The sequence below is a fragment of the Triticum dicoccoides genome, chromosome 1A (genome assembly GCF_002162155.2).
Source record: "Triticum dicoccoides isolate Atlit2015 ecotype Zavitan chromosome 1A, WEW_v2.0, whole genome shotgun sequence".
Classification (NCBI taxonomy): Eukaryota; Viridiplantae; Streptophyta; class Magnoliopsida; order Poales; family Poaceae; genus Triticum; species Triticum dicoccoides.
Genome location: NC_041380.1, coordinates 456,748,545 through 456,761,508, shown reverse-complemented (window position 1 = coordinate 456,761,508; position 12,964 = coordinate 456,748,545).

Here is a 12,964-nt window from a genome sequence, read left to right as displayed (position 1 = left end):
TGCTCTTTGTGGAGGCTTTCAGCCTCCTTCACGTACCACTTGAGCGGCTCCGCCCCAGCAAGCCTTTTTCCGGGGTCGACGGCGGCTCCTCTGACCCCCAGGGGCAGATCTGTCTCCCCGTGACTTTCAGCACACGCGACAACTACCGCAAGAAGCTGATCGACTTCGACATCGCCCGCATCGGCTTGCCGTACAACGCCATCCTTGGGTACCCGGCGCTGGCCCAGTTCATGGCTGCCACTCATCCTGCCTACAACCTCATGAAGATGCCGGGAAGCAAGGACGTCCTCACCATGGTCGGAGACACCAAGGAAGCCATGGAGGCCCTCAAGCTCGCCTTCAGGGCCACGGTGGCAGCTTGCTCGACCGACAAGGCAGTGTCCAGAACCAAGGGGGCTGCGTCGACCAAGAAGAAGCAGTTGTTCACTCAGGGTCAAGGCAAGACGAAGCAGATACCGGTCGACAAGGACGGGACCTCTAGCGCCACCTTTACCATAGGCGCCGACCTCGCCCCAGATCAAGAAAAAGAGTTAGTGGACTTCTTGCGAGCGAACAAGGAAGTGTTCACTTTGGAACCCAAGCAGCTGGCTGGGGTGTCGAGAAGAGTGATCGAGCATCATCTGAGGATATGCCCCAACGTGTGGCCTGTGAAGCAGAGGGCAAGGCGGCAATCCATGGAGAAGCAGTCCTTCATCGTTTAGGAAACCTGCAAGCTGGAGGCAGCAGGTGTCATTCGCAAAGTCCGGTACCCAGAGTGGCTGGCGAATCTGGTCATCATGCCGAAGAAAGGAGGTATAACACCCTCGATGCGACTATATCTCCCACGTGTCGAGGCACGACTTAGAGGCATAATCACATTGAAGGCATATGTCGCAAGTTAGGCAATCTTCACAACATCCCATGTAATATAGATAATAAAAGGGGAGATAACATAGTTGGCTTACACTCGCCACATCAATCAAGTACATAAATAACATTACATCATCCAAACACTCATGGCCCGACTACGGCGCCAAAATAAAAGATAACCCAACATGCGACACGGTCCCGATCACCCCCAACTGGGCACCACTACTGATCATCAGGAAAGGAAACATAGTAACGTTGAGAGTCTTTGTCGAACTCCCAGTTGAGCTCAAACGCGTCTCCAGGAGCGGAATCATCAGGCCATGCATCTGGTGTAATAGTAAACTGTGAGCCACAGGGACTCAGCAATCTCGCACCCTCGCGATCAAGACTATTTAAGCTTATAGGTAAGGCAAGGTAAAATATATGGAGCTGCAGCAAGCGACTAGCAAAATATGGTGGCTAACTTATTCGCAAAAGAGAGCGAGAAGAGGAGGCAAAGCGCGAGCGAGAAACTAGAGAGCAACCTACGCAAACATTACTCCAACACCGTGTCCACTTCCCAGACTCCGCCGAGAAGAGGCCATCACGGTAACACACTCAGTTGATTCATTTTAATTAAGGTAAGGTTCAAGTTATCTACAACCAGACATTAACAGATTCCCATCTGCCCATAACCACGGGCACGGCTTTCGAAAGTTCAAATCCCTGCAGGGGAGTCAAACTTAGCCCATGACAAGCTCTCACGGTTAACGAAGGAATAGACCTCCTCCCAAGACGTTCCGATCAGACTCGGTATCTCGGTTCTTCAAGACACTTCGACAGGTTAAAACAAGACCAGCAACACCGCCCGAATGTGCCGACAAATCCCGATAGGAGCTGCACATATCTCGTTCTCATGGCACACTCAGATGAGCAAGACGTCGGGTAGGCCAGCCCAGAGTTGCCCCTGGTAGCCCCGGACATCGCTCGGTTGGACCAACACTCAGAGGAGCACTGGCCCGGGGGGGCTAAAATACGATGACCCTCGAGCTCTGGAAACCCAAGGGAAAAGAGGCTAGGTGACAAATGGTAAAACCAAGGTTGGGCATTGCTGGAAAAGCTTTAATCAAGGCGAACTATCAAGGGGTTCCCATTATGACCCAACCGCGTAAGGAACGCAAAAATCCGGGAACATAACACCGATATGACGGAAACTAGGGCGGCAAGAGTGGAACAAAACACTAGGCGAGAGGCCGAGCCTTCCACCCTTTACCAAGTATATAGATGCATTAAGATAACAAGATAATATAATGATATCCCAACAAGTAAATAAATGTTCCAACAAGGAACGGCCTTCAATCTTCACTTGCAACTAGCAACGCTATAAGAGGTGCTGAGCAAAGCGGTAACATAGCTAATCAACGGTTTGCTAGGACAAGGTGGGTTAGAGGTTTGACATGGAAATTTGGGAGGCTTGAAAGCAAGTGGTAGGCATCGTAGCATTGGCATAGCAAAAGAGCGAGCAATCTAGCATAGCAAAGATAGTAGTGATTTCGAGGGTATGATCATCTTGCCTGCACAGTTGTCAGAGTTGACTGGATCCTCGAAAGCAAACTCAATGGGCTCCTCATTAGCGAACTCGTCTCCCGGCTCTACCCAAACAAGACAAACAATCAACAAAGACACAATCAACCATGTGCAAGGATCACACAATATGATGCAAGGATGATATGCTATGCGGGATGCGATGCGGGATGCATATGCAAGATTTGACAAGGGATGCATGAACCTGGCCTCAACTTGAGAATCCAAGTGTGCCACTGGAAAGATGAGATGAAATCGCTTGAAAACGATATAAAGATCATCGGAATCGGAGTTACGGTGTGGAAATGGCAAGCGATTCAAATATGACACCGGTCTGCGATTTACAGCAAGCAACCATCTAAATGCAATGAGATGAACATGCTACAGCACCCAAACATGACAACAAAATACATGGCAGGGATGCATTCATGATGCTTAACAAAGTCTAGCACTGAGCTACGGCCAATTCATCCATTAACAGGTTCAAATAAGCATGGCAAAAATGCATATGGCAACCAGATTTCAAACTTAGTGAAATTAACACTGGTCTGGAATTTCAGATCAGATAGCACTCTTCGGAGCAACAAAACTACATGCTACAGGACCTGAACATGGCAAAGTAAAGCATGGCATGGAGCTACTCAAAGAGCTTAACAAAAGTCCCTTAGTGACCTTGAGCCAAAAGGGATCAGAAAATACAATTGCAAGCATGTGAACAAGGCAAAAACATAATCAGTTTTCAGACTTAGTGGAAACTGGCACGTGCTGAAACATAACTCAAGTAGTCATGTTTACGAGCTCGATGCACTCACTACGGTGCAAGTCATGACCAAATAAGCATACCTATATCAAGAACACACAAAATAAAAAGTAGAAATGGCAAGAACAATAACATAGCATGCACGGATCAACTACAACATCAACGGCAAAATTGGAAACAAGTTGACAATCTGTCCAGATTCACAAAGTAGCAAAAGTAGAGCTCGATTGACTCAAGCTAGGGTGCTCCATAATTGCAAAAAAGACATGGATGGATAGAGCACTACAAGATTAACAAAACATCCTTACTGATCATCCTCAAAAGAGGCACGGATCACTAGGAAACAACATGAACATATGACCAAATGAGATAAACAGCTCAAGGACTTAGTGGAAATGCTAAGTCCCTGAAATCAGAATTACCAAGTGCACCACTTGGCAAGCTTGTGCTAGTCACCACACACATCGCAAAAATACATGGGTTGCACCTCTGGAAAGATGACAAAACCCTTAACAAAACATAAGTAGAACTCATGGGCATATCATGCACACATTAATCATGGCAAAAATGACGAAAAGCTAAATGGAGCAGCAGATCTGACAATTAACTCAAGTAGTCCTCTTCTAACAGCATTTCGGGCATCAAGATGAACTCAAATGAAAATGATGCAATGGATTGAAATGATGTACTCTCTGAGATGAACATTTTGATATGCTATATGCCAAAAACGGAGCTACGGTTGCGGAGATACAACGCCATGAACAGGAGCATATGGATTAGGGACTTAGGGAAAAAACGGGGTCAACCCTAAAATTTCAGATCTGGATCGGGGCACGCAGAACGAGGTTCGTCGCCGGGGCTCGCCGGAGGAAGAGGACGCCGGTGACCGGGGCGACGAGGGGCGGAGGCGGCGGCGGTGGTTGCCGGCCAGGGCGGCAGGGTGCCGGGCGGCGGGGCCGGTGTGGCGGCGGGCGAGGTGGTGGCCGGCGCGGCGGACCGGGTCGCCGGCCTCGGGGAAGGAGGCGGCGGGAGGCGAACGGGCCGCGGGGGCCCGGATCGGGCTCCGCGGGCCTCGACGCGGGGACGGCCGGCGGCGGCCACGTGGCGCGACGGGAGAGGACGAGGGGGACGGCGGCGGACGTGTCCTGCCCGAACGGACAATGTCCGCCGCGGCGCGAGGGGTGGATCTAGGGTTTTTCGGGAGGAAGGAGAAGGAGATTTTCGGGGGTTCTTTAAATAGGCATAGAGGGAGCTAGGAGAGTCCAAATGAGGTGCGGTTTTCGGCCACGCGATCGTGATCGAACGATCTAGATGATGGAGAAGGATTAGGTGGGTTTTGGGCCAAATTGGAAGGGTGTTGGGCTGCAACACACACGAGGCCTTTTCGGTCCCTCGGTTAATCGTTGGAGTATCAAACGAAGTCCAAATGATACGAAACTTGACAGGCAGTCTACCGGTAGTAAACCAAGGCCGCTTGGCAAGTCTCGGTCCAATCCGGAAATGTTTAATCCCCACACACGAAAGAAAGGTAGAAATGACCACCGGAGGAGAACGAAGCGCCGGAATGCAAAACGGACAACGGGGAAAATGCTCGAATGCATGAGATGAACACGTATGCAAATGCAATGCACATGATGACATGATAAGAGATGCATGACAACGATAACAACACACGGAGACAAAGACCCGAACCCAAGAAAAATAAAATAACTTAACACCGGAAACGGCAAGAGTTGGAGTACAAATTGGGAAAGTCATATCCGGGGTGTTACAACACTCCACCACTACGAAAGGATCTCGTCCCGAGATCTAGGACTGAAAGAACGCCGGGTACTCAGAACGGAGGTGATCCTCGCGTTCCCAGGTAGCTTCCCGGTCGGAATGGTGTGACCACTTGACTTTGAGAAATTTGATTGACTTGTTGCGAGTCTTGCGTTCAATCTCTTCGAGAATAGCAACTGGGTGCTCACGATAAGAGAGATCTTCTTGGAGCTCAATGTCCTCAAAGTTGACGGTGCGGTCAGGAGTCTTGAAGCACTTTCAGAGCTGAGAGACATGGAACATGTCATGAACATTTGCAAAGTTTGAAGGAAGCTCGAGTTGATAGGCGAGGTCGCCTCTCTTGCTGACAATCTTGAAAGGTCCGACGTATCTGGGGGCAAGCTTCCCTTTGATACCGAAGCGACGAGTACCTTTCATAGGAGAGACACAGAGGTAAACATGATTTCCGATCTCAAAAGCCAAATCACGGTGCTTACTATCATAGTAGCTCTTCTGACGGGATTGGGCTGCTTTGAGGTTATCACGAATGACTTTGCACATTTCCTCTGCCTCTGTGATTAAGTCATTACCCAAAAGTTGACGTTCACCGGTTTCAGACCAGTTGAGAGGGGTACGACACTTCCTGCCATACAGAATTTCAAATGGGGCCTTGCCTGAACTTGCTTGAAAACTGTTGTTGTAGGAGAATTCAGCATAAGGAAGACAATCCTCCCACTTCATGCCGAAGGAGATCACACAAGCCCTGATCATATCTTCAAGAATCTGGTTGACACGCTCGACTTGACCGCTAGTTTGAGGATGGAAAGCTGTGCTGAAGCGGATGTTGGTGCCCATGGCCTTCTGAAAAGAATCCCAAAATTTGGACGTAAAGATGCTGCCACGGTCTGAAGAGATCACTTGTGGAATACTATGCATAGAGACAATCCGAGAGGTATAGAGTTCCGCCAATTGAGCTGCAGTGATCGACTCTTTGATAGGCAAAAAATGAGCCACTTTGGTGAGTTTGTCGATGACAACGAAAAAGCTTCATTGCCACGCTTGGACTTTGGAAACCCAGTCACGAAGTCCATTTCAATGTGATCAAACTTCCATTCTGGAATGGCAAGGGGTTGGAGGAGACCAGCTGGCCTTTGGTGTTCTGCCTTCACTCTTCTGCAGACGTCACACTCATTCACGAATTGAGCGATCTTGCGCTTCATTCGAGTCCACCAATAAGCCTGCTTGAGGTCCTGATACATCTTCGTGCTCCCAGGGTGGATGGAGAGGAGAGAATTGTGAGCCTCGTTCAAGATCACTTTACGAAGTTCACCTTTGGGTACAACAATACGATCACTTTACGAATTGTCATCAAGACGGTAGCACTTGTACTTGGGTTGACTCTTGGTAATCCCAATCTTCACCTTTTTCACCATAGCATCAAGAAGCTGGGCTTGGCGAATCTGGTCTTCCAAGGTAGGAGAGACTTGAAGGTTGGCGAGGAAACCTTGAGGAACAACTTGCATATTAAGTTTGCGGAAAGCTTCACAAAGCTCGGGTTGATAAGGCTTAAGAATCAGACTGTTGCAATAAGCCTTTCTGCTCAATGCGTCAGCAATCACATTGGCCTTGCCTAGAGTATACTCGATACTCAGATTATACCCTTGAATCATTTCGACCCATCGAGTTTGCCTGAGGTTGAGATTAGGCTGAGTGAAGATGTACTTGAGACTCTTGTGATCAGTGAAAATGTCCACTTTTCTTCCCAATAAGAGATGTCTCCAAGTCAAAAGAGCATGCACAACTGCCGCCAACTCGAGATCATCAGTGGGGTAGTTCTTCTCATTGGGCTTCAACTGGCGAGAGGTATAAGCAACAACTTTCTTCTCTTGCATCAACACTACGCCAAGACCTTGGAGAGAGGCATCACAAAAGACCTCGTACGGCTTGGATTCATCAGGCGGAGTCAGAACTAGAGCAGTGATCAATTTCTCTTTCAAAGTGTTGAAAGCAATGTCACACTCCGGAGACCAAACGTACTTGACGTGCTTCTGGAGAAGATTAGAGAGAGGCTTCGCGATCTTAGAAAAGTTTTCAACGAATCTTCGGAAGTAGCTTGCGAGACCGAGGAAGCTACAGAGTTGCTTCACATTCTAAGGAGGTTCACAATTCACAATTGCAGACACCTCCCAGGATTCACGGCAATGCCCTTGGCAGAGATGATATGACCAAGATAAAGAACCTCATCGAGCCAAAATTCGCACTTGGAGAACTTGGCGTAGAATTGGTGTTCCCTCAGCTTATCAAGAACCAAACGCAAGTGCTTGGCATGATCTTCCTTGTTCTTCGAGAAAACCAGAATGTCGTCGAGATAGACCAAAATGAAGTCATTGGTGTAGGCGTTGAAGATGAAGTTCATCATGCGAGAGAACGTCGGAGGAGCGTTGACGAGGCCAAAAGACATAATAGTGTATTCATATGAACCATAGCTTGTCCTGAAAGCCGTCCTGGGAATATCTTGCTCACAGATTCGAATCTGATGATTTGTTCGAACAACTCATTGATGTTGGGAAGTGGGTATTTGTTCTTGATGGTCTTCTTGTTCAATGGACGGTAATCGACACAAAGTCGGTCCGTTCCATCCTTCTTCTTCACAAAAAGAACACCACAACCCCACGGAGAAGAACTAGGCCGGATGAGACCCATTTTCTCTTGAATATCAAGTTGCTTCTTCAGCTCCTTCAACTCTTCAGGTCCGAGCTTGTAAGGACGCTTGCACACTGGTTCCGTGCCGGGCGCAAGATCGAAGACGAATTCAACTGGCCGGTGCGGAGGCATTCCTGGAAGCTCTTCTGGAAAGACGTCTTGATATTCGCAAACGACTGGAATTTGCAAGATAGCATCGAGTTCACCCTTCTCATTGAGAGAAAACACACGGATGGTATTATCACGAGCGGCAAAGACAATTACATCCTCAGACGAATGAGTCAATTGAATCTGCCTGGCTGCACAATCAAGCTGAGCCTTGTGCTTAGAAAGCCAATCCATTCTAAGAATAAGATCAATATCCGAGTTACCAAGAACCATTGGAGAAGAAAGAAACTTGTAATCGCCCAACGTGATAGTAACATCCGGAGCCATCATTTTGGTGTTCATGAACAAATCCGGAGAAGAAACCGCTATCGGCTTAGGCAAATCAATAGTATGCACATCATGCATAGATGCAAAAGGCTTAGATAAAAATGATAAAGATGCACCAGTGTCAAAAAGAACTCTTGAAGGAATGTCATTAACAGGAAGGTTACCCATGATCACATCTGGTGAGTCCTCTGCCTGAGCTGCATTCAGCAAGTTGACCTTGGCGGACTTGGTGTTATGCTTGACCATAGCTGTACTTGTCGATCTGACAGGAGGAGGAGGAGGAAGACGCCTCTGGTTGAAACACTTGTTGGCATAGTGACCCTTCTGTTGGCACTTGTTGCACGTGACCTCTGAAAGCGGACGGTGATACGGACCACTCGATCTTGGAGGTTGAGATGAAGTCTTGTTCTGAAAGCCATGGTTGGGTGGGTGGGAAGATCCACTGCCACCTTTTCTCTTCTGCTGATACGGCTGACGGAACGGAGGAGGAGGAAGCCAATACTTCTGCTGCTTGGCCACTTGAGTAGAGGAAGGAGTAACATCTCTGACTCGCTTCTTGGAAGCATCACACCTCAATTGAGCAGCCTCTTGCTTCAATGCCATGTTGTAGAACTCATCGTATCTCAAGGGCTCAAAGAGAACAAGAGCTAGCTAAATTTCTTCTCTGAGACCACCCTTGAACTGGTATAACATGCTCTTCTCGTCAGGTACGTCCTACTTGGCAAAGCGGGCGAGCTTCTGAAACAACTTGTTGTAGTCATAAACAGACAAAGAGCCTTGCTTCAGGTTGCGGAATTCCTCATGCTTGCTTTCAACCACACTCTGAGGAATATGATGAGCTCGAAAATCTTGATGGAATTCTCCCAAGTGATAACACGTCCACCTCTGGAATCCTTGTACTGCTGGAACCATTCTGCAGCTTGATCTTTGAGTTGGAAGGAAGCGAACTTAACAAAGTCCTCAGGCCTGACGTTGCTGCACTCAAAATGCTTGCACAGATCCACAAGCCAATCATCAGCATCGGTTACCTCAACACAATTGCTGAAAGTCTTTGGCCTGTTAGCAAGGAACTGGTTGAGTGTAGCAAAGTGATTCTGATTGTTGCCTTGGTTCCCTTGGTTGCCTTGATTGCACTCTTGAAGAATTTGCATGATCAACTGTGTGTTTGCATTGGTTGCAGCCATCATAGCTTGCCATGCCTCCGGAGGAGGGGGAGGTGGTGGCGGATTAGGATTCGGAGTCGTGCGCGTTGGAGGAGCCATCCTGAAGAGGTTGACATCCATTAGCACATTTGATAGACAAATATTGAAGCTGAATCCAACGGAATGAAAGTTGCAACATATAGTCTTCACATCCGAACAAAATGAATGAATGCATTCCTCTTGAAATGGTCACATATCCATAAATTGAGAAGCCACGTAGAATTAAGGTAGAGAAATAAATCAACAAGGTACAGATCAAGAATGAATAATCGGTAAGAAATCCCAATCTCAAACCAATATCCGTGGAAGAAGAACTAGAGCTACAAGAATTCCCACCTATGAAACTCCCGAACCTTTCCGGTTATGCAATCAAGTGTTGGGGATACAGGGGAAGCATAATATCTCACCCAAACTAGCAAATCCTACATCCAGCTGTATCCATCCTTCAACACATAACCAAGAAACCTTCGGAAACCATCTACCTCAACCTTCGAAAAGCATCCGTTATACAAGTTATGGCGATACTCCCGAACTCCCGCCCCAGTACTGGGTGGCGTCGAGGTTATCTCACCAACGAACTGCATAAAAGAGATTTTCGTGTCGGCGTACTAAACTCAGGTATTCCAGAATTGCAACGATAAAATTATGACGACAACACCTCAGAGCTCAACTCCCCGGGACACTTCCACAAACCCCTGACAGGAGGCACCAAGACAATGTTCTCATCATAAAACCATCGGAACGATTCCAAGATACCCGCGTGATCCTAAAATTTTTTTAGTGAAATTTGCGAAGAGAAGAGTCAAAACTCTACGTCAGGATGCCTTACCAGAGCGATGAGGAGACTAGGAAGTAAAAAGGATTCCTAAACTCTCTGATATATAATTCCTAAATGACTCAAAACATTTTTTTAGACACAACTCGGCCGCTAAAAACGATCAAGCAATGGGGCTCCTAAGGTCGGGGAAGGCTCTGATTACCAACTTATAACACCCTCGATGCGACTATATCTCCCACGTGTCGAGGCACGACTTAGAGGCATAATCGCATTGAAGGCATATGTCGCAAGTTAGGCAATCTTCACAACATCCCATGTAATGTAGGTAATAAAAGGGGAGATAACATAGTTGGCTTACACTCGCCACGTCAATCAAGTACATAAATAACATTACATCATTCAAACACTCATGGCCCGACTACGGCGCCAAAATAAAAGATAACCCAACACGCGACACGGTCCCGATCACCCCCAACTGGGCACCACTACTGATCATCAGGAAAGGAAACATAGTAACGTTGAGAGTCTTCGTCGAACTCCCACTTGAGCTCAAACGCGTCTCCTGGAGCGGAATCATCAGGCCCTGCATCTAGTGTAATAGTAAACTGTGAGCCACAGGGACTCAACAATCTCGCACCCTCACGATCAAGACTAGTTAAGCTTATAGGTAAGGCAAGGTAAAATATATGGAGCTGCAGCAAGCGACTAGCAAAATATGGTGGCTAACTTATTCGCAAAAGAGAGGAAGAAGAGGAGGCAAAGCGCGAGCGAGAAACTAGAGAGCAACCTGCGCAAACATTACTCCAACACCGTGTCCACATCCCGGACTCCGCCGAGAAGAGGCCATCACGGTAACACACTCAGTTGATTCATTTTAATTAAGGTAAGGTTCAAGTTATCTACAACCGGACATTAACAAATTCCCATCTGCCCATAACCGCGGGCACGGCTTTCGAAAGTTCAAATCCCTGCATGGGAGTCCCAACTTAGCCCATGACAAGCTCTCACGGTCAACGAAGGAATAGACCTCCTCCCAAGACGTTCCGATCAGACTCGGTATCTCAGTTCTTCAAGACACTTCGACAGTTTAAAACAAGACCAGCAACACCGCCCGAATGTGCCGACAAATCCCGATAGGAGCTGCACATATCTCGTTCTCAGGGCACACTCAGATGAGCAAGACGTCGGGTAGGCCAGCCCAGAGTTGCCCCTGGTAGCCCCGGACATCGCTCGGTTGGACCAACACTCAGAGGAGCACTGGCCCGGGGGGGCTAAAATACGATGACCCTCGAGCTCCGGAAACCCAAGGGAAAAAAGGCTAGGTGGCAGATGGTAAAACCAAGGTTGGGCATTGCTAGAAAAGCTTTACTCAAGGCGAACTATCAAGGGGTTCCCATAATAACCCAACCGCGTAAGGAACGCAAAAATCCGCGAACATAACACTGATATAACGGAAACTAGGGCGACAAGAGTGGAACAAAACACTAGGCGAGAGGCCGAGCCTTCCACCCTTTACCAAGTATATAGATGCATTAAGATAACAAGATAATATAATGATATCCCAACAAGTAAATAAATGTTCCAACAAGGAACGGCCTTCAATCTTCACCTGCAACTAGCAACGCTATAAGAGGGGCTGAGCAAAGCGGTAACATAGCCAATCAACGGTTTGCTAGGACAAGGTGGGTTAGAGGTTTGACATGGAAATTTGGGAGGCTTGAAAGCAAGTGGTAGGCATCGTAGCATTGGCATAGCAAAAGAGCGAGCAATCTAGCATAGCAAAGATAGTAGTGATTTCGAGGGTATGATCATCTTGCCTACACAGTTGTCAGAGTTGACTGGATCCTCGAAAGCAAACTCAACGGGCTCCTCATTAGCAAACTCGTCTCCCGACTCTACCCAAACAAGACAAACAAGCAACAAGGACACAATCAACCATGTGCAAGGATCACACAATATGATGCAAGGATGATATGCTATGCGGGATGCGATGCGGGATGCATATGCAAGATTTGACAAGGGATGCATGAAACTGGCCTCAACTTGAGAATCCAAGTGTGCCACTGGAAAGATGAGATGAAATCGCTTGAAAACGATATAAAGATCATTGGGATCGGAGTTACAGTTTGGAAATGGCAAGCGATTCAAATAAGACACCGGTCTGCGATTTACAGCAAGCAACCATCTAAATGCAATGAGATGAACATGCTACAGCACCCAAACATGACAACAAAATACATGGCAGGGATGCATTCATGATGCTTAACAAAGTCTATCACTGAGCTACGGCCAATTCATTCATTAACAGGTTCAAATAAGCATGGAAAAAATGCATATGGCAACCAGATTTCAGACTTAGTGAAATTAACACTGGTCTGGAATTTCAGATCTGATAGCACTCTTCGGAGCAACAAAACTACATGCTACAGGACCTGAACATGGCAAAGCAAAGCATGGCATGGAGATACTCAAAGAGCTTAACAAAAGTCCCTTAGTGACCTTGAGCCAAAAGGGATCAGAAAATACAATTGCAAGCATGTGAACAAGGCAAAAACATAATCAGTTTTCAGACTTAGTCGAAACTGGCACATGCTGAAACATAACTCAAGTAGTCATGTTTACGAGCTCGATGCACTCACTATGGTGCAAGTCATGACCAACTAAGCATACCTATATCAAGAACACACAAAATAAAAATTAGAAATGGAAAGAACAATAACATAGAATGCACGGATCAACTACAACATCAACGGCAAAATTGGAAACAAGTTGACAATCTGCCCAGATTCACAAAGTAGCAAAAGTAGAGCTCGATTGACTCAAGCTAGGGTGCTCCATAATTGCAAAAAAGACATGGATGGATAGAGCACTACAATATTAACAAAACATCCTTACCGACCATCCTCAAAAGAG